The sequence below is a fragment of the Leopardus geoffroyi genome, chromosome E1, assembly GCF_018350155.1.
Source record: "Leopardus geoffroyi isolate Oge1 chromosome E1, O.geoffroyi_Oge1_pat1.0, whole genome shotgun sequence".
Classification (NCBI taxonomy): Eukaryota; Metazoa; Chordata; class Mammalia; order Carnivora; family Felidae; genus Leopardus; species Leopardus geoffroyi.
In genome coordinates, this window is record NC_059330.1 from 52,479,459 (window position 1) to 52,501,904 (window position 22,446).

The 22,446-nt window shown below is 38.9% G+C and overlaps 1 long non-coding RNA gene across 1 annotated transcript in view; it reads right to left on the reverse strand.

The window, feature by feature from the left end:
• Positions 1-2,785: 2,785 nt before the first annotated feature.
• LOC123603993 overlaps positions 2,786-22,446 on the reverse strand; it is a 60,336-nt gene continuing 40,675 nt past the window's right edge. Inside the window, exons 3-4 of the long non-coding RNA XR_006715161.1 lie at positions 10,382-10,473; positions 2,786-2,915 (exon numbers count right to left, since the gene is read on the reverse strand). This is a non-coding gene — a long non-coding RNA (uncharacterized LOC123603993). The remainder of the gene's footprint in view (positions 2,916-10,381; positions 10,474-22,446) is intronic.

A 22,446-nucleotide genomic window follows, 5' to 3' on the forward strand; every position in this document is an offset into this window, starting at 1 on the left:
CATCAAGTAACACTTAAAAGATGATGACATTTTTACAGCATATGGACAGGGGAAGAGAAAGATGCTTGTGGTTCAAGGTTTCTGGGCCTGAGATTCTGATGGCCCCAGCCCTGCTCCGTGATTCCAGGACACCCAGTAGCAGCCCCAAAGTTAAATGAATCAACATGTTTGTGTATATATATATATATGAGACCTATCCAAGGCACATCACAAATACTGTGTCACAGCAACTGGGAAGCTATGTTCTCATCTTTTTCTACATCTCTCTGGTCAATCCTATTCACTCGCATTTTTAACCATCACCTAGAGACCAGTAACTCCCATATGTAACCTTCTTCTCCTAATATCCACCTCCTTCTTAACTCCCAGAATCCAGAATCACACAGACCACCAATGATTGGATACATTATCAGAGTGTTCCACACCTGACTACATTCTCTATTTAAAGCACACTTCCTACCAGACTTCTCTCTCCTAGTGGCAATTAAGCCTGCGATCCAAACTAGAAACCTGGGAGTCATCTTTAGTCATTTCTCATCCTCCATATCCAACAATCTCCAGGACAGCCAAGCCATCCTCACTCTACATCAGCTGCCTCTCCTTTACTTCAACAAGCCCATGTTATCTTTCACCTGAACTATGCAAGTCTCCTAATGTGTCTTAGCTCTCCTCAACTATCCCTTCCAATCTGCTGATGGGCAGGATGGGCTGTCCTGGCTCATGAGACTTGTGCTCTTCTCTTCCCAACTCTGGTTCAGTGGCTTCAAATTAGTAGCTTAAAATCTACCATGGTGGGAATATTTACATCATGGAAATTGGCAAATGCTATCATCAAGTCTTTTTTTTTTTTTAATTTTTTTTTAATGTTTATTTTTGAGAGACAGAGACATGCACACAGAGTATGAGCAAGGGAGGAGCAGAGAGAGGAAGACACAGAATCTGAAGGAAGCTCCGGGCTCTGAGCTGTCAGCACAGAGCCCAACACGGGACTCGAACCCAGGAACCATGAGAACATGACCTGAGCCGAAGTCGGACGCTTAACTGACTGAACCACCCAGGCGCCCCAAGATTTTTGTTTTCAAACAGGCAGTTGTTAAACATTTACTGGCATATCATTGCCTAAATGTATCCTCTACAGAGAATAATTTATTGGAAACAAAAATTTAGCCATGCCACACTTTGTTTAAACAGTCTTGTGATTCCTAATTTCTTATAAGATCAATCCAAGTTGTTAAAAGGTCATAGGAAGGCCCTCAAAGAGATCTACAGTCTCCCCCTATAGTCTTACCTGTTAATATCCCCCCTCCTTGACAGATGCCTTTGGCAACATTAAATTGCTTATAATCTCTCATATATCATGCTATTTTAATTTTTTTTTTAAGGTTTTATTTATTTTTGAGACAGAGAGAGACAGAGCATGAACGGGGGAGGGGCAGAGAGAGAGGGAGACACAGAATCGGAAGCAGGCTCCAGGCTCTGAGCTATCAGCCCAGAGCCCGACGCGGGGCTCGAACTCACGGACCGCGAGATCGTGACCTGAGCTGAAGTCGGACGCTTAACCGACTGAGCCACCCAGGCGCCCCTATCATGCTATTTTAAACTGCATGATTTTGCATAAACTATCCCGGAAGCTTGGATCTCTTCCCTTGGATTACCTTCCTTACTACGACTATCTCTTTACTCATGGTTTACCGTACAGACAGTAGTTTCTGCACAAATTCTTTCCTGATCACTCCTAAGCTATGATAACAATTCTCTTCTAGGCACTGCGAGTTCCCTCTTAAAATTTCTATCACTGCATTTACTACATTCTATTATGAGTCTCTATCTCCCCTCCCCTACCTCCTGGAAAGACACTGGGAAATTCCTGACAGCAAGGAGTATGTATATTCATCTTTGCACCCCGAGTTCCCAAACAGTAACTCACAGATATTTTAAGCTCAACCTATATTTACTGTATGTATAGGTAAATGGATAAATAAAAGAATAAATACTAGATATGACTATAGTAATTTATAACACTTTGAATTATACTGAAACTGGAATTCATGCTTTCTAGTTTACTAACTGATATTCATTAATTATGTGGATGTAGGGACTGTTAGATTTTAGCCACACTCGTACTGAATGTGCTTGCTGGAGGCTATTAAAAATATGCTCCTATGAAGATCATTCCCTTTTCTATATTGATCTATTTTCTATGCATCTGCCTTGACTATAGCAGACCTCCAAATAAACTGGCCACTCATTTACAATTAGAAAATGTGTATGAGGGGCGCCTGGGTGGCGCAGTCGGTTAAGCGTCCAACTTCAGCCAGGTCACGATCTCGCGGTCCGGGAGTTCGAGCCCCGCGTCAGGTTCTGGGCTGATGGCTCAGAGCCTGGAACCTGTTTCCGATTCTGTGTCTCCCTCTCTCTCTGCCCCTCCCCCGTTCATGCTCTCTCTCTGTCCCAAAAAGAAATAAACGTTGAAAAAAAAAAAATTAAAAAAAAAAAAAAAAAGAAAATGTGTATGATATTATCTGGAGAGTGGGAAAGTCGGGCAGGAGGCTTAAATAGACAGAAGGGTATTGGTAAACTTATGATTACCAGGGTCAACAGTATTTGTTTTCTTCCTTCCTACTAGCCAATTACTAAGAGGACTCTGTTTTAAAATGCATTATACAATATTGTCTCCAACAGGTTTTTGGAATGGTTTTCTCTTCTGTTATTTTTACATTAAAATGCAGTGAGACTCCTGTACATTCAGTACTACTGTGAGTTTCGAAATACTGTACTCTGGTTAGCAGGGGAGGTAAAACATTTATTGCAGACAGACAACATTTCTTGAACAACGTTGTCAAAGAGGAGAGATGAGAGCTTCCTGAGCTGCAGCTCAACCAGCAGTAGCTAAGACATTTAACGATATTCTTTTCCTAAAATAAATAAATAAATACATAAATACATAAATAAGGCTTTTAGGAGATTTTGCAATAACAAAAAGAGCTTTCTTTTTTGTATCTTTCTTTTACTTAAAGGTCCCAAAGAAAGTACTAAAAGTAGTAATTCCATGGGTACGTGTTAGATATATTTATTAATATGGTATTTAAGTATTTGAGAGAATATTAGTACATGATAATGCAACTAAGCTCAAGGCCACAGAGAGAAGCCACTAATTAAATTTAGAATTGATAGGAGTTGGCCAATGTCAAGGAACAGTCATTGAGAGTATTTCGAAAAAGTCTGATGAAAGATTTTCTCTATCCACCCCCACACCACCACCACCACCAACAGTACCAGTAACCATCTGTATACCCACAGATATACCAAAAAGGTGACATTTTATTGCAAGCTTAACATTTTCTGAATCTGTCTAAAACCACAAAAATTATGCTGAACTCCCCAAAAGAAATGAAGTTGTTTTTACTTTTTCTTCATCTCTCTCTTTTTGCCTGACTAGTAACAGGAAGTTCTTGGAAACTTCCCAGAGAATGGCTGGTCTTGTAAGAGTCCCAAACCAATCTTGTAGGCGCCAGAGTCTTGGCACATTTGAGGTGAGGGCTTTAGAAGCACCTGCATTGCCCCTTTCAACCAAACTTGCCATCACTAAGCTCAAGAAGTTCCCCTTGTTGTTATTAGTCATGGGTCTGAGTTGGGGGGAGGGAGTCATGCAGAAAGGTACAAAGCTTACCCCCAGCCAAATTTATACATTGATCATATAAGAAAATGTAGAAAATGCCTATTAAGTCTCTTCAACTTTGGAGTCAAACTGGACCCTTTCTTGAACCCTGAGGTCAAGCTATAATATGTTCCCTATTCAGAATCTATCCTCTTGACAAATAAAACGTACAGAAGGAGGGAAAATTCATGGCATGGCACTTCATTATTTGTTATGAACAGATCCTTTTTTCACCTTGGAGCTCCTCAAGAATGATTTGTGAGGCAGCTCACTTCCATTCCTGCTTCACTCTACACCAAGCAACCTTAAACCTTTGGGTCTATTCCTTCTCCTTCTCCATTCTGTGGTTAGAATTCTGAAGGAGTTGGAGACAGCACAAGAACAACAGTGATTACTTGCAGGAATACCTCCCCCACTGCCTGGAGCTCAATGGGCTCTACCTGGTATTGTTCTGGACCTGCAGCTACACCAGGAAAATCACCAGACAGTGTGGGTTGCTAAGAGGAAAGAGACCCTCTAAAGTCATTGCAGGGGCTGTGATAGCCATAAAGATCAGGTAATTCACTGCATTCAAGGAAGGGAAGGGGCTTTGGCCACATCGTGGTTGAGAGTTTTGTTCTGCTCTTCTTTTTCTTCCTCCTATTAGTTCCCTTAACTTCCCAGTCCCAACAGCAGCTGAAATTCTAAGGATGTAACTCCTCTGATTACACAAATGCATGGCTTTCCATGAAAGTACCCTAAGCCCACAAAATGGAGTCCTAATTCAAGTCATCAAAGTCTGCAGACCCATCATTAAATATTTTTCTGATTTAAAGTCCCATGGCTCTTTGGAACAAACATGCTCCTAGAAAAACATTATCAAATAATAGCTATAATTTCACATTAGTATAAATTAGTAAACTGATCAGTAGCTAATAAGACGTAACAATTATTGAGAGTTTATTTTGTGCCCAGGAGTGTTTGAACTACTTTAGATGCAGTAGCTCATTGAATACTTAACAAAATCCTTTGTGTGGCAGTCATGGTTGTTGCTTTCCGAATTCTAAGTGATTATCTTAAGATACTCATTGCAATGCAATTCTTCTTTTCAGTGTTGATTTTGGCATGGGCATGTGACCAAAGACTATCTAATAAAATATGAAAGGAAGTCTGGGGAGGGGCTTTTAGAAATGATTTCTTACTCCTAAAAAGTATGTGCAAGAAAGAGACACCCTTTCTTCTGAGATCACATCAATATCCCTGGGTGTGATATCTGGACTTAATGCAAGCCACACTGCCACCATAAGATGGACCAGGGGAGAGAAAGAAAACAAAATCTGAGTCCTGAGGGGCACTGCTGAGCCACTGATCATACTTCGCCAGAACCAAACTATCTCTCTGACTTCCACTTGTGTGAGATAATAAATTTCATTACTGTGTAGGCCAACATGAATTGGGGTTTCCTGTCAACTTTCAGCACAAGGCATCCCAACTGACTCATATTGTACTTGATAAAATTGTCTTCTCTATTCTACAGGTGAAGAAACTGAGGCTCATAAAGATAGAGTAAGTTTCCATGTCTCCCAAACTATACAATTTTGAAGCAGTGATTTGAACTAATAAGCATACAGACTTCCAAACTCATACTCAAACCACCATGCCATGCTTTAAAAATATTACAGAAAAATAGTGTTAAAGGAAACAGTGGTCTGAGATAGGTTCCATGGGTAAATTAGAACAATATCAGGAGATTTTAGGGCGCTCTGAGCCACTGAGGCTCTGGGGTAATCAGATTGTTTGGTGCTCTTTTGAGAGTCCTATAAAGTTGTTTCAATAATTCAGTGCAGAAGTCAGTCCCTAAACCTAGCAGGCAGTTTTCCAGAGGCTTACAGCTCCCTGCTTCAGAGTGAAGCAGACAGACATGTAGAGAATGGACTATTAAAAAGAAGCATTTTTTTTTTAATTTTTTTTTTCAACGTTTATTTATTTTTGGGACAGAGAGAGACAGAGCATGAACGGGGGAGGGGCAGAGAGAGAGGGAGACACAGAATCGGAAACAGGCTCCAGGCTCTGAGCCATCAGCCCAGAGCCTGACGCGGGGCTCGAACTCCCGGACCGCGAGATCGTGACCTGGCTGAAGTCGGATGCTTAACCGACTGCGCCACCCAGGCGCCCCAAAAAAGAAGCATTTTTAAGAGAATAGCTATAGGGGCCTGGGTGGCTCAGTTGGCTGAGCGTCCAACTTCGGCTCAGGTCACAATTTCGCGGCTGATGAGTTCGAACCCTTCGTGAGGCTCCGTGCTGAAGGCTCAGAGCTTGGAGCCTGCTTCAGAGTCTGTGTCTCCCTCTCTCTGACCCTTCCACTCATGCTCGGTCTCTCTCTGTCTCAAAAATAAACATTTAAAAAAAAAAAAAAGAAAAAGATAATAGCTATAAAATTGTATTGTTTTGGGGTGCCTGGGTGGTTCAGTCAGTTGAGCATCCAACTCTTGATTTGGACTCATGTCATGATCTCAGAGTCATGGGATCAAGCCCCACTTTGGGCTCAGTGCCAACCATGAAACCTACTTAAGATTCTTTCTATCTCTCTCTCTCCCTCTCTCTCTCTCCCTCTGCCGCTCTCCCCTGCTCACTCACTCTCTCTAAAACAAAATTTCCTTAATTAAATAAAATAACTTTCCTTAAGGGCATAGCAAAGAGTAATTAATTCCAACAGAAAATGAATCTCTTCAGCCATTTTCCTCTTTCATGGTTCAGGCTAGTGAACAATCTCCCTCTGTGCCATTTCTCTTGTCACTTAATTGCAAGTACAATGAAGGCTTCTGATCTTTTATTTCTTCCCCATCAGCCTTGTTCAAGCCAATCATCTCCAAGGATGAGGAAACACAGCATCTTATTAAGGCTCCTGGAGAAGGAATGAAGTGCATCTCCTTCAATTAACTGGTGGTTTGTCTAGTATCTCTGACCATGAAACTGTAAGCAGATTGGTTCTGAAAGCAACATCTATCCTCATTTATTAATCAACCATGTAAATAAACTCTCCATCCTGGTGTTCAAGATCTTCCTCTCTATACAGGCATATATCTTTCAAGGTCATGAACTTAATATTGAAATTTTACCTATAAATGCCACAGATTTGTCACTGATTGTTTATTCATAAGGCATCTGTCCCCAAAGTAGTCAGGCTTCTCACAGCTACCAGACCAGACAGTATAGACCTGGTAGGACCCTGGTGACAACCATGCAATTGTCTCCCTGACAGAATTATACAAGAATGACCCCAAGTATAACATCATTAAACATAGTAAGGAATTATATTTTTTGTGGGGCAATGTGAGGCAATGGCTAATTGATAAACCCTTGCCTACCCATATATGATTATTTTGTTAATTCCCAGTGTGTTAAATACTCATTTCCACAAATGCCTAATTGGACTCCAAAGGAAAAATTAGAGTTTTATACATGTTTGTTACAAAGAAAGGTTTACATCAAATTACTATTAAAAATGATACTTACTCTCATTTTAGCAGCATCCCTGCCTGAAGGAAAAGATGAGCTAGACACATTGTAGCCCTAAACCTAAGTCTATAAAGCAACTTTTCTCATAAATGGTCATTGAGAAGAATTTCTTCCCACATTATATGTCAAAGAGCTTTTTAAAGAACTGTTCCAAGTGAGAACATTTAGAAATGCACATGCCCACATCGTAGGAAAGCCATCAACACTCTTGCAGAGCCATATGCTTGCCCTCGAGGGACCCAAAACTATTCCATTATACCAGAAAGTCTGTGGAATGTAAATCCAGGGGCCTGAAATGCTGTATATTTTTCAAAAAGTACAAAGTGGAAGCCATTGAGTCCATGGATTCACCAAATGAATGGATTGTTTCATCTGCACAAATGAACTGTCAGAAACAATGGCCACATAACACATTTGCTCCTGTTCCCCAAAGAGGAAAAAAAACATACCCCAAATAAAGCTACATCTTTTTATAAAACTTCAGCCAAAAGCACAAGAAAAAGAAAGGTTGATTTATACTCTAGAATCTGGATGCCTGAATTCAGACAGCATGGGCTACAAATATGCACCTCATGTTTTTCTTAATACATATAAGGTATCTGCTCTCTGCCTTCAGAATGCAAATGGGCTCTACATCCACACTTATTTGAACAAATTTGCAAAAGCACTTCTTATATTTTGTCTAGTTTTATCTTCTTATCACACTTTTTAAGTTCCTTTCTCCAAATTTTTCCCCCTAATACTTTGAGACAACTTCACCTTCCACTTTTACCCTCTCTCTTATTTTTAGATATGATCTTTCATTATGAAATATTCAAGATACACAGAAAGTTATTACAAATAATCTAAGAAACATCATTTGTCTTTACTTACCATTTTTGTCAAATATTGGCATTTTTTGAATTGGCCCAAATTTCTTTTAAGAAATTATTCTATAATTGATGCTTCTTACCCATCAATCTCCAAAATTATTACACTTCTCCCTTTTATTAATGATCTATTCTCCTGAGGTCACCAATGTCCAAAATTTTGTATTTATGATTATTTCCTTAATATATACAGTACATAATTTTATATAGCATTTTTTAAATAGTATGATACAGTACATATCTTTATGCAACTTGTTTCATTGGTTGTTTATGCAAAACATTCTTTTGAGCTCATCAATATGTTACATGTGGCCCTGACTTTTTCATTATAACCATATAGTACCCTGTGTATAAGAATGAGACACTTTGTCTGATTTCTTTCTGATAGTCATTGTGTACCTTTTCCGTCATTGTTTTCTGCCTTTCATCTATGATAACTTAGGACTTTTATGGACTGGATGCAGTGCTTCCTCTTTGAAAGGCCATCCCTTTCATCTTAGGCAGCAACAGAATATCTTTTGCCCCTGTCCGTTTTGGCCAATTACTCGTGTTTTTGTTTCCTTCTGGTTTATATGCATACTGTGTTATGAATGAGTCTTGGACTCTTATCCTCCTTTCCAAGCATTATATGTTTAGGCATATAGCTTTAGGACTAACAGGAGTATCAGAAGCCATAAACTTCTTTTCATAAAGTACGACATTAGCAAGGGGACAGGAATAACTTGCTGCTGGTCGCACAACTGCTTAGTGAAGAGAAGAGTCGGGGACCCAGGTGTCCTGGATCTCTGTCCTTTCTTTTTTCCAGTACACCAAAACTGTGGCTCACCCACTCAACTGAACATCATTTGTTGTGTTATCAGTGGTTTCTCAACAGGACCAGGACATCTTACATCCTTCTCATCAGAGCAAACTAGACACTATGGGAATATACAAAAAGGGCTCATGCCTTCGGGGCCATTAAGGTGTACACACAGACCTGGAGCACCTGGGTGGCTCAGTCAGTTAAGTGTCCGACTCCTGGTTTCAGCTCAGGTCACGATCTCACAGTTCATGGGTTCAAGCCTGCACTGGACTCCATGCTGATAGCATGGAGCCTGCCTGGGATTCTCTTTCTCTGCCCCTCACCTACTCTGTCTCTTAAAATAAATAAACTTAAAAAAATTTTTTTTTTTAAACTGTACACAACAAGACTAAAGACAAATGAAAACATTACAGGCAACTAAATGAACTTAGGCCTGATTAAGTTTCAATAGTGAAGGCAGTAATTTATCAATCTGTACATATATATATATATATATATATATATATATATATATACACACACACACACACATACACACACACACACACACACATATATATATATATATATATATACTTTTTTTTATGAACCACTGAGAGTAAGTTGGAGACATCACAACACTTTACTATATAGTATATCCTTGTGTATTTCTTAGGAACAAGGACATTCTCTTACATAGCTACAAAATTATCAAAACCCATTTTAGCATTGATACAATGCTTATGTCTAATCCACAATCTATGTTAAAATGTTCCCAAAAGTCCTAATGATGTTCTTTACAGCTTTCCTCCCCTCTACCCAAGTATAGGATCCAACCAACTCAGGTCATACATAAAACTGTATAATTTATAAGAAAAAAAATTTTTTTTCTGAGCTGTTTTTGATTCACCCATTTGTATAACAGTTACTGAAGATCTGTAGAGAGAGATCTCTGCTCTCCACAGACTCAAGCCACATGGTGGAGGATGGATGAGGTAACATCTCATTTTTAATAGATTATTACCAGCACTGAGACAGAGATAATCACCAGATGCTACACTGTGAAGAACCTTCTAGGAAGAGGTTACCCTGAAGCTTGGATTTCAAGGAGTAGAAGAGAGTGGTAACAGCTTTCCTGGCCAAAGTGGCATATGCTAAAACAAAATGAATCATAGCCTATTTAGAGGAGAGCAAGGAGCTCAGTAGTTCAACAGAGTAGGGTCTATGTGTATATATGTGGGTATATGTGTGTGGCAACACCTGTGTGTGTGTGTGTGTGTGTTTGGCAAGATTTGGTGTTCAGTAGAAATGGAACTAGGTATAGGCTACATCATAATAGACCTTATATGTCACAGCGAAATGTGATCCTGAAAACAATGGATAATTGTTGGAGAAATTTAAGCAGGGGGCCAATAAGATATAATTTGATTTCCCTTGTCTAAAAGATCAGTCTGGCTGCAGCACTATACATGAGCATTGTATCAACAGAAGTAATAAATAAGAGCTTGAACTAGACCAATAATACTACTGCATGGATTTAAAATATTTTAAAGAAGGACAGTGGGTAGAACTTACAAACTGATGGATGGGAGATGATGGCTGGCGGTGAAAGGGAAGAGACGGTCCAGAAAGAGTTCTCTGAGTCCCAGAATGGGTCTGGACTCATTCTACAAAGAAACACAGATAAAGTCTATGATTTCAGGCCATTGGAGCTTATTCTCCTAATAGTTTCTCTATACTCTTTGGAAACATGGAAAAAGTACATATTCCTGAGTCCTGCCCACACAGTTCCCTGATTCTTGCACACAGGCCTCCTTGTCTTCTAGAGGAGACTTGGTCTGGTCTTAGTCCATGCTCCCTGGGTGATCTGGCCATTTTCCTTCTTGCAGCTATTTCGCCATGCCTCTTAACGTAAGTAAGTAGTGCACCACCTTCCTTTCATTACTGCTCAGGTCTCATGCATCATTCTGCCACCTACTGCTGCTCAACTTTATAAATAATGTGCCCATAAATGTTCCGTATTTGGTGCTTATCCTTCCCCATCTGCAAACCAATATGCCCTTTTTGAATGCATTTCTTAGCCAACAGCTTAAAGATCTGCAAGTCCCTTATTAAGTTCAGCAATGAGCTCATCTATTCAAGACCATTTCTATGCCTCAAGGCTGTAATGATGCATCTTCCCTCTTAAGTCAGTTGGTTTTGCTTCTCAATCTTCGAATCTTCCCCAATAACATCAGCTTAGGTAAATTCATCTTCTTCTCTCATCTTTATTATTGACAAGAATATTATCATCTAATTTCAAAATACAAGTTTACAAGTTTAACACTATGTTATGGAGGTGGGAAAGGACAAGATGTCCAAAGAAGATGAAATAGAGTTAAGAATCCATCTTCAATCTTTTCTGCTAATACATATGTATGTTTCTTTAAATCTCAGCAGATTTCCTTCTGTCTTTCCACTTTTACTTTCATGTAGGCTATGTCTCTAGATTTCTTTCTTTCTTTCTTATTCTTAGTATCACTAACATCTAGCATATCTAACTTCTGACTGGGCTCTCAAAACCATTTATTTTTGTTCACTAAATGCCCAGTTCTACTGATTATTTCAAATTATCTTGATTGTTTTCCTTTTGAGAAAGATGATGCTTTTTTAATAAAGTTTTATTTATTTTGGGAGAGATAGTGAGCACTAGTGAGTGGGGGAGGGGCAGAGAGAGAGACTCCCAAGCAGGCTCTGGACTGATAGTACAGCGCCTGACACAGGGCTTGAACTCCCAAACCGTGAAATCATGATCTGAGCTGAAACCAAGAGTTAGATGCTTAACCAACCGAGACACCCAGGCGCCCCAGAAGATGATGCTTGATAAAGAGAAAATAGAAATGATAGGGATGCTTGTCCGAAGGATCATTTTTAGAAAATGAAGGTGGTATCTTGTTCTCTGCCTTCTGTGTGAATCAGTCTTCGTAGGGGCTATCTTCCAATGTACCACTTACTAGCCTGAATAGATGATAGCATTACTGACATGCATTGGATAAGTCCCTTCTTTCTTCTACATCCTACCACACTACCACATTCCATAACTCCTCTTAGTTTCCACTGACCCTTCTATTTCAAAATATTTTCCTCGCGTATTCCTTGAGGTCTTCCTAGACACGTTTCCTCGATGGCAAAGCATGGTTGGTAAATCTTCACTATGTTTGTTACTTCTTTCTCCATATCCTTCCCATTTCAGTATGATAGTAGAGATAAAAATAAATAGGCTTCTACACCAAAAAGTACTGATTAATATTGTTCCTGACTCCTTACTATTTCATTCCTGTTGGTTGTCATGTCATAATGTGTGTCTTCAGAAGGAAACTGTGGCTGTGACTGTGACCACAAGGAGCAGCCCTAGATCCTTGGCCAGTATCCAGGATGATGACTGAATCCTCAAAATCAGACACAGGTAAAAATAATGAGTACAACTTTTGCCCCTACAATAAAGTAGTTTGGGATGTACATAGAGATATATAGAAATGTTCATCAAAGGGTTCTTTGTTATAATAAAATTTTAGAATAAAAGTCCAACATTAAAAGATGAATTGACTCAATAAATTATGGAAAATAATAATTTGAGGAATTTGGGAAGTCACTGAAATGTTTAAGCAGAGAGTGATCTTCCTGGATTTTCATTTTAGAAAGACAACCCTTTGCTAAAGAAGAGAATAATTTGGAGAGAGGCAAGAATTGGAAAGTGAATAATACCGGTAGCCTGGATTACGGTGATAGAAGTGAATATGAAGAGACATACTTGAGAACCTTGAGGAGAAAGAATTGGAAGGACTTCATGATTGATTAGATGTGGAAGTTGAGAGAAAAGTTCCCACCAGTCAGACATTAATCATACCACTTTAAGGTCTTTCCACACCTTTTTCTCTTCAGGGCCCTTCATGTGTGAACCTATGTCACTCACAGCACAGCCTTAGGAAATATTATCAAACAGAAAAGTCTCTCTTCAGGGTCCCTGGTCTCCCTTTGCTGCGCCCTAGCCTCCCTCCTTCATCTTCTCTGCCTCCTTCGAATTTAGACACCAGTGTTCTCTGGTGTTGGTGGAGTCTGAGAAATCAAGATCTGGAGTTAAGCAGACTCGATTTTTAATTCACTCCTGCCATTTTCAACTATGATACTGGGCAAGTTGTTAACTCATTAAGCCTGTTTTTATTTTTATAAACTAAGATAATAGTGCATACCCCATAAGAGTACAATAAGTAAAACACATCATATATATAAATCACCTAGCAGTGTGCATGGCATAGAAGAAGTACTCAAAAAATAATTGTTATTAATGTAACATCCAAGGAAAAAGAATAATTTTAATTTCTATCTTTACATTGTTTAAAGTCAGATGGTTTCTTCTTTCAGGAGTATTTGTTTTTCACTCTTGCCTCTAATGATGAAATGATAGACTTTGGCTATGACAATTAAGAGAAATTTGTGGCAAAAGCCTAAGGTGGAAACTGGGCCCATTCAATACTTTATCATCTCCTCTCTAGCAACTACCTCCTCACCTTTGCAGACACAATCTAGAAGCACAGTCCTATAAACAAGAGAACTCTATCCCTGCTCTTCATGCTTCTGCGTTGTGTTCTCACCAAACAGCTGCATCAGAGTGGGATATTTAAAAGAATCCATTTCCTCCTGGCTAAGCAACCATGGGCAAGATACCTAAATGTTCTAAGCCTCAAGGGTTTTTTTTTTTTTAGGTTTTTTTTTGTTTTTTTTTTAATTTGCATTCTGAAAACAACAGTACCAAAAAGAGATATTAGATATTAGATAATGGACAATTGGGTAAGTCAAAGACTTAGCATGGGGTATGGAATGTAATAATACATGTTTGCATTGTTATTAGTAGTATTATCTCTTTTAACTGTGCTCTATGGCTTCTCTCTCCACTTTCTCTACTGACACATATATTCTGACAATACGCATTTCACATTATTGAGTACTCACCTTGTGCAAACCTTCCCAAATATACACTAAAATATTGTAATTCCACAAGTAGCTACTTGTTGAAGAAACTCGTGATTTATAAGTTTTTGTCCTTCTATTACTAGTATTCTCTTTATCTAGGCTTTTAATTTGATACGGTTTCTCTTCTAAGATTTGCTATCTCCTTTTTCATTATGATCATGCTTTCCTTAGCCCTTGATCAAAAGTATAAGAGCCACTTAAAAATTCTTGTCTGATTGTGCCAAGTTCCGAACATCTTGGGATCAGTCTCCAGTGACCTTTTTTTTTTTTTTTTTTTTTTCACTCCGTCTTGGGAAGGGCTTATATTTCCCTGTTTCTTCATATGTAAAGTAACCTTGGTTGTGCCTTGGATATTAAAAAGATGTTATAGAGACACTGGGTTCAGTTATGTTTCCCTAAAGCATATAAACTTTTAAAAATGGAAGCATTAATTATATAGCAAAATACTATGGGACAAAATAGATTTTTTTCCCTCTCCCTTCATCTCCTTCCCCACCATAACGCATACTCAACTCCTTTTGGGACCAGGAACAGACCGAGCTAGGGTTAAAAAGTAAGTCAAGCTGGGGCGCCTGGGTGGCTCAGTCGGTTAAGCATCCGACTTCAGCTCAGGTCATGATCTCATGGTCCACGGGTTTGAGCTCTGCATCAGGCTCTGTGCTGACAGCTCAAAGCCTGGAGCCTGCTTCAGATTCTGTGTCTCCCTCTCTCTCTGCCCCTCCCCTGCTTATGCCCAGTTTCTCTCTCTCAAAAATGAGTAAACATTTAAAAAAATAAAAATAAATTTAAAAAAGCAAAGCAGGTAATATTTGACTGAATTCGAATTTCAAACTCTGGAATACAATTTTTTTTTAGCCTTAGGCTACCTGGGGTCTTCTCTGAGCATGTATGGTTCAAGAGTCAACCAGAGATTTGCAAGAGTTCAAATAAAGAATTTAAAGCTTCTCCTTTCTGGGATTTTCCTCTCCTACTTTCCAGATACAATGATCACCAAGGACTCCTCTGGCCTTCCAAGCTAACAGGACTGAGGTTTTGTATCTGAGCTTTCAGCTGTTCCAAGTACTGCCAAAGGACTGCAGCCTGCCCTCAGGCTAAAAGCTCAGAACAATGGGAAACTCAACCGAGTTGCTACAGAGATTTCCGTTCACTATCTGCCGGCTTTTCCTTACTCTTAGTGCCTTCATATATCTGCAGTTTGTATTTTGTCCACAATTCATTATTTTTACCTCTGAGAGTACTGGTCTGGCAGGAGCTGTGCAGGCTTGCTGGAAGTAAATTCCCTGGTATTAGTTCTATCTCTCAAATAGAATAAAAATCTATAATAAAGTTTTTAAAAAGAAATAAAAATTATCCAAATATTACCAGTCTAAATATTCACGTTTTCCCTTCCCGTAGTTCCAGCCACTTCTTGTGCATGAATGTACTTTTAATTAGTTCACAAAATTCATATTTAAATTCCTATACTGTTGGCGCAAGTCTGTCATTTTGACTTCTATGTTGTATTCTCTATAACACAGATCATGATGGGCTTTTTTGCTCCTATTTTACAAATAAAGAAATACAGGTCTGCATAGTATAAGTAACTTTTCCAAGAGAGCACAGCCAACCAAGAATTAGAATGCAGATAGATATTCTGATCTTACACTGGCTCTTCTAACACTGAAGTTCAAATACACACACACACACACACACACACCCCACAAAATTCTCCTTTTCTGACATTCACAGAAGAGGTTAGAATCCTGTGCTTATTTCATTCTAAAATTTATAGTCATGCTTATGTGTTTCTTGAGACATGAAGATAAGAGAAATCCAACAGGACAAATTTGACTCTCATTTTAAGTACTTGAAATTCATTTTCCAAAATCTCCTTAACTTTCCCAAACATTACAAAGTAACTTCTTTATAAAGTTAACTTGACTGCTGTTTCCTTACCTGTCCATGTCTGGTATCAAATTTCCAAAAACTAATATACTTCATGCTTCCTACACACAAGCGAATTCCAGACAGAGTAGTCAGCGCCCACACATGGGGGATGGATTCCCAGCAGGGTGGATGTGTCTTGGATTTGTGCTTTTTTTTTTTTTAATGTGTGGGATTTGGAAAAAGAATGTTGAAAATGTCTTTTTCCCCATAACAGTTTAGGATTCTAAGTCATGTAGAACTGAGACAGCTATTTGCCATGCAATATAAACACCAGTACCACGGCAGCCCATACCCTTCGCCAATCTGACTCTGCCTTGAAAATCTCCTTCGTTTGGAGATGCTGGTTCAAGATTTTATTACCCCTGAGACTTCTTTGTAAAGAAACACAGGGGCGCCTGGGTGGCGCAGTCGGTTAAGCGTCCGACTTCAGCCAGGTCACGATCTCGCGGTCCGTGAGTTCGAGCCCCGCGTCGGGCTCTGGGCTGATGGCTCAGAGCCTGGAGCCTGTTTCCGATTCTGTGTCTCCCTCTCTCTCTGCCCCTCCCCCGTTCATGCTCTGTCTCTCTCTGTCCCAAAAATAAATAAACGTTGAAAAAAAAATTAAAAAAAAAAAAAAAAAAAAAAGAAACACACCCTTTGCTTCCCTGTGTGGTTTGGTAGACCACCTCCATCAGGGGGAGTCAGGCTGTCGAATAGTTAGCTACCAGGGAGACGAGAGGTTCTTTCGAGGAGAGGTTCTTTGCAGGTCTTCCTTGCTATTTTTAACCTACTCTCATTTGAAATCTCTTACAAGAAATTCTATACACATATCAGGCTGTGAGGTTCTGAGAACAATGGTCCTATCTTATTCTAACATCCTTTGGACTTTACAATGTTCTGTATACACCAGATACTCCGTAACTAACTAGATTCAGTTGAAATACAAAACAGAAAATTTTGAATATATTCTCTAACATTCTCTTAGATTGTAAGACGTGAAAAGTCCTCTATTTTACAAATCTGACTGAAAAATGCTTATAAAACAAGAATAAGAGTTTATACTAAACTTTATTTCTGTAGAAGTCCTTATCAATGCACCTTAGATATCTAAGGCCAAACACAGCACCAAGAATACTGCCTTAAAGGAAACACTTTGTGGTTTGACACCTCAGCAATTTCCAGTGGGGAAAAAAAAAGAGAGCAAGACTTCACCAAATACATACTCATATGCTGAAAGAAATTTAAAGTTATTTGACAAGTTAATGCCATAAACAGTTTTGAAGGAAAGGGGACCATAAAAGCAGATACAAATAATACACTGTCATTCTAAAATAATATCAATGCCCAGGGATAGCAGGTCCTAATAACATGATTCCTGAAATACCTTCCTAGGGACAAAATACTAGCAGTCAAATAACTTCAGGAAGCCAAATTTACTATAACTTTCTGTTAGAGATTCACAGTGTACATTATCATACTACAGGCTTCAAGAAGTTTCACTTATTTAATCTGAGATTGCTGATATATTTTATTTTGTGAGGCAGTGTGAGAAGGTAAGACAGAATCTGTATCTGGGCAGCACAGACTCTGATCCGACTTGAGTTACTTATTTGTGTAAACTTCAGCGACCGATTTTATCTTAGAGTACTTCAGTTTCATCATCTGTAAGATGGGAAAGAGTCTTCACCTCATGAGATGTTACATTAAAAGCTAAAATAGGTATTATTTAGCAAATTCCTCATAAAGTGCCTGCCACACATTTCGCACTGGGAGACGATAGCTTCTATTGCTCCTGTTGTTTTTCTTACTCTTCTTTCCCTGCCCACTCCTTTTCCTCCGCTTCCTCTTTCTCCTCCTCCTCTTCCCCTCTTCTCCTTCCTCTTCCTCCTCTTTTCCTTCTTTGTATATTATTCTTAATCCTCTCAAATGAACAGTGGCATACTTACTTTGGTTTAATGGGTTGTCTGTCAGTGACTGATTTAATCAAATTTTGCTTGCCTCAAGGTAACAGTCAATCCCAACTCTTACATATATTTCAGTGAAATTCAACAAGAGAAAAATATACAAGCCCATTTTCATTCTTCCTGACTGGTAAGCTAACAATGAATGAGAACTAATACGAGTGGGAAATGCAACTATTTTTTCAATTACTCTGGCACATCAGCACACACTCTCTTGATTAAATGTTTTCCTTTGATACAGGTCATTAGCTCTTAAGGCCTATATATATATATTCTTTTCTGAAGAATCACAAATTCCTTACAGGCAGGGACCATTCATTCCATCAACGTATACTGACAGTCTACTGGATTGTAAGGTGATGTGGATGCACTTATTTGGTGTACCAATAAACAGGGAAGGGTGTTCAAAAATGCTTGTGAACAAAATCAATATTCATAATAATACTATTTACTGGATTTGCCATCTACAAAGTCCTGCTCTAAGGGTGCATTTCATTTGTATTTCCTGAGGTGAAAATCAGCAAGTTCAGTCCATTCTTATCATGCACTGATCTCAAGAATCTTCACCACAGCTGCAAAAAAAGTGAACTATGTGAGGTAGAGGATATGTGAATTAGACTGATTATGCTAACCATTTCTAAGTATATATACTTATATATTTATAAACAGCACGTTGTACACCTTAAATATACACATTTTTATTTGTCAATCATACTTCAATAAAGCTGGAAAAACTGAAAATAAAAAGAAGTTATATAGAAAGTGCTATAAGATATGGGAGAAACATGTACTAATGAGATGAAGAGAAGGGAAGACAAAGGTACTGAGCCATAAGAACAGATGAGACATGATGCAGGAAATTTCATTTTTTTCTTTACAGATATGATTTGCATGTGAATATACTGGGAAGGTTGTTATGGCCTGAATTGTGGCCCCCAAAATTCATATGTTGAGGTCCCAACCACTAGTATGCAGAATGTAACCATGCTGCATAGAAGTTCTTTAAGGAGGTGACTGAGTTAAAATGAGGCCTTTAGGATAGGGCCCTAATCCAACATAACAGATGTTCTTATAAGAAGAGAAAGAGTCACAGGGATGAGGGTCCACAGAGGAGAGACCATGTGAGGACACTGAGAGAAGGCAGTCATCTTTAAGCCAAGGAGAGAGGTCTCACCAGAAACCAAACCTGACAGAATACAGATCTTAGTTAGACTTTCAGCTTCCAGAACGGTGAGAAAGTACATTTCTGTTGTTTAAGCCACCCAGTCTGAGGTATTTTGTTACTGCAGTCCTAGCAAGCTAATAGAGGGGATCTATCATATCAAGTGATAATCATGACCAAAAACACATAGGGAAGAAACTCAAGGGAATTAAAAAATAAAAAATAAATAAATAAAATAAAATAAAATAAAATAAAACAAAAACCACAGTGACAGAAATATATTCTTATTTCCCCGGAGTATTAAGAATATAGTGAGAGATCCGCTAAACTAATACAGCTTGGGTCTAAATGACAAAGGACATAAATTCAAGACTGAAGGATATGGACTTTATCCAGTGAAAATCAGGAAGCCACTGAAAGCTTCTGAGGAACAGAATAACATGATCAGACTGAGATTTAAGGAATTAATGTAGCAGCAGAGCATAGGATGGTTTGCAATGGGGAAGACAAGGTGAGAAAGCAAGTTTGAAAGCTATAGCAAAAATGCAGAAAAGAGGTCAAGGGAATCCGAGTGACAACAAGAATTAACAGGAGGAGACAGAAACGAAGTATTATGGAAACAGCAGTGATAGAACTGATGTAAAAAAAAAAATTCTCAAAACTATCCAATTGGCTGAACTTAGCTTTAAAACATACTGCTTTTTTTTTTTTTTTCTTTTTGAATTACACAAATCCTTAAAACATGGGATTGGTTTCAACCCGTTGTAGTTAAGTCCTCTTGCAGGGTCATTACTTGGGTGTAATTTTCCCTCCTCGATTTGTTTTTTGAGAGGGAACAAAAGAGAAAGGGCGTCTGAGTCCTCAATTCCATAGTTCTGAACGCTTTCTCCCTGCAAAGCTAAACATCTGCTTCCCATCAGGCACAGGTGTGGCTGGGTTCTGCAGCATGGCCCGGGGATGAGACGCAGGAGACGAAGTCTAGCATCTCATTCATCAGGAGCTTCCCGACAATCTTCCAACCGTGGACACAGTACCTCAAATGACACCTCCCACCTCCCACTGTGGGCCTGACAGTGACTGGGTTTGAGACTTGGGAGTATTATTCTTGTCCACCTTCCAAGTGGCTCCTTAGAGATCTCATCAACTTACAGACCCTCTCTTCAAAATAGAGAAGTAAATCTTGAGGGTGGAAAAGGAAAAGAATTCCATTTGCAATGCAACTTAAGAGCATCTCTAGCTAGCCATTCATTCCAAGAGTGATTAGTATAAACTTGCTGTACAAAATCAAGGGAGGACAACAAGGGAGAGAAAAAATAAACTCTAATAGGAAATGCAGTATCCTGAAGTGAATTTTATTTACTTTTTCAGCTGCAATGAGCAGTCACAAAGCTGCAAGGTTATTTAATCTCTACCATTCACATAAAAGTATTTCAGATTGAAAGGGAATACTGACTCATTAACAATGAACCACTGGGGATAAGCAACTATTTCTACCCACCACAAGCCTAAAGAATCACTCCCATACTCCACCCTCTGTTCAATAGGCAATTTGGGAGAAAAATACATTTCCCTGAACACTTTTGGTTGAACAAGTGATTACTTAATCAATCAAATCTGCAAATATTTATTGAATGCCTAACATGAGCCATGCTAGGTGGTAAAGAGGCAGTGGGAAACAAAAGAGATAAAGATCCCAGCTATCTTGGCACCTACATTTCAGAGGGTGATGTAAATATATAGTATGTTAAATGGTGACAAGTGATATGTTAAAAAATGATAAGAATAAGGCTGGGGAGAGCTGGGTCACGTTTTTATACAGGGTTTTCGGAGTATTCCTCACTGACAAGAGAAAGTTGTAAATGATTAAGCCAAGGAAGGATCTTGGAGAAGAGTATGCCAAGGAGATGGGGAAGCAAAGGTAAAAGCCAAGAGCATGCCTGGTGGGCTCAAGGAGCAGTAAGGAAAGTGCGGCTGGAGTCAAGTGGAAGAGAGGTTGAAAAGTGGGTGATAAGTGAGAGCTCAGATCACAAGGGTATTATGGGACACTGGGCTTTTACGCCGAAGGAGATGGACAGCCTTCAGAGCAAGCAAGGGGCATAGCATCACTGGTGTTTTAAGAGGATGGGCTGCCTGCTGTGCTGAAGATAGACTGCGCATGACTTAGTAGTGGCAAAAATATCCTAAAATTCATGACTGTTATATATGGCAGATGCACCAAAAGCAATGCAAAACAAAAAGGGTTTTGAGCAAGTATAACTTCAGTCAAAGCATAGCTTTCAAGGCAATCTGCAGAAATTTCCTCAAAGTGAAACTCTCAAAGTCTGAAAAGAAGACCTATCCTTATGCTTCAGCATTTCTTACTACTGCATTTCCTAAGTTTGGTGAGCCACGTTCTGCTCTTCTCTCCTTTAACTAGTAAATGGCTTACTCTTCTTTTCATTTTGCTTAGCTTTTGGAAAGCAGTTTGCATTTTTTGAAAGTCAAGGTTTTTTTTGGTTTGGTTTTTTTTTTTTTTTTTTTTTTGGCACAGTAAGTGCTGAGTAACAGATTTCAGAACATCTGGGCAACCCTGATCAGACTATGATTTCATATCCCATAGGCTTGTTGTGATTAGGGAAGGCGGAGGGAAACCGGTGTGTCCCAAGTACATGGGTGATACCTAATTTTGAAGAAAAAAATGTTATATCATCACATAGAACATCTGGTGGAATTCAAGATTAAGTTACAAATGGTTCTGAAGGCCGATTATTAGACAAATGATGCCCACAAATGAAACTAGGCTGTGGTTTCACTACCTGGTAAAATTTTACTGATTGCTCTAAAACTTATCCTTAATTTGTATTACATTTACACTGAACTAAAAGGGAAGACAGCAGTTTCTTGTTTAGAGTGAAACGGAAGTAAAAAATGTAGGAGAAATGATAGAAGGAGGACTAATTACTTCCCATATCTATGTTGATCTCCCGTTAAGGAAATGTAATGTGTCATATTTGAAACCCAAGTACCTGAATAATATGACTAATCACAATAGTAATAGCAACAGCTATTACTTATTGTGCCAAGCATTTTACAAGCATTATCTCATTTCTTCCTTAGGTACTATTATTGTCCCCATTTATCAATTCAGTAAGCTGAGGCTGAGAAGTTTAGGAAACTTGCTGGGGTTCAAACAAACTAAGCTGTGAAGCCAAATTTCAAACTAAGATATCGTAATCCTTAGCTGCTACTTTTTTTTAAGTTTATTTACTTATTTTGAGAGAGAGGGAGAGGGAGAATGCACGTGAGCAGGAGAAGGGCAGAGAGAGAAGGACAGAGTTCTAAGTAGGCTCCCTGCTGTCAGAGTAGAGCCTGACATGGGGCTCAATCCCACAAACCATGAGATCATGGCCTGAGCCAAAACCAAGAGTCAGACCCTTAACCGACTGAGCCACTCAGGTGCCCCTATATTTGTCTTTTTAAAAAAATAGCTTTTGCAAGGAACATAACCACTTCTAAGGGGAAAGTGGACATATTTTTCAATTTGCATATTTAGCCAAAATGTTAAGTTGAACTTCTACTCTTTATGTTTACTGCTTGTCTGGGGACAATGTCATAATCATATC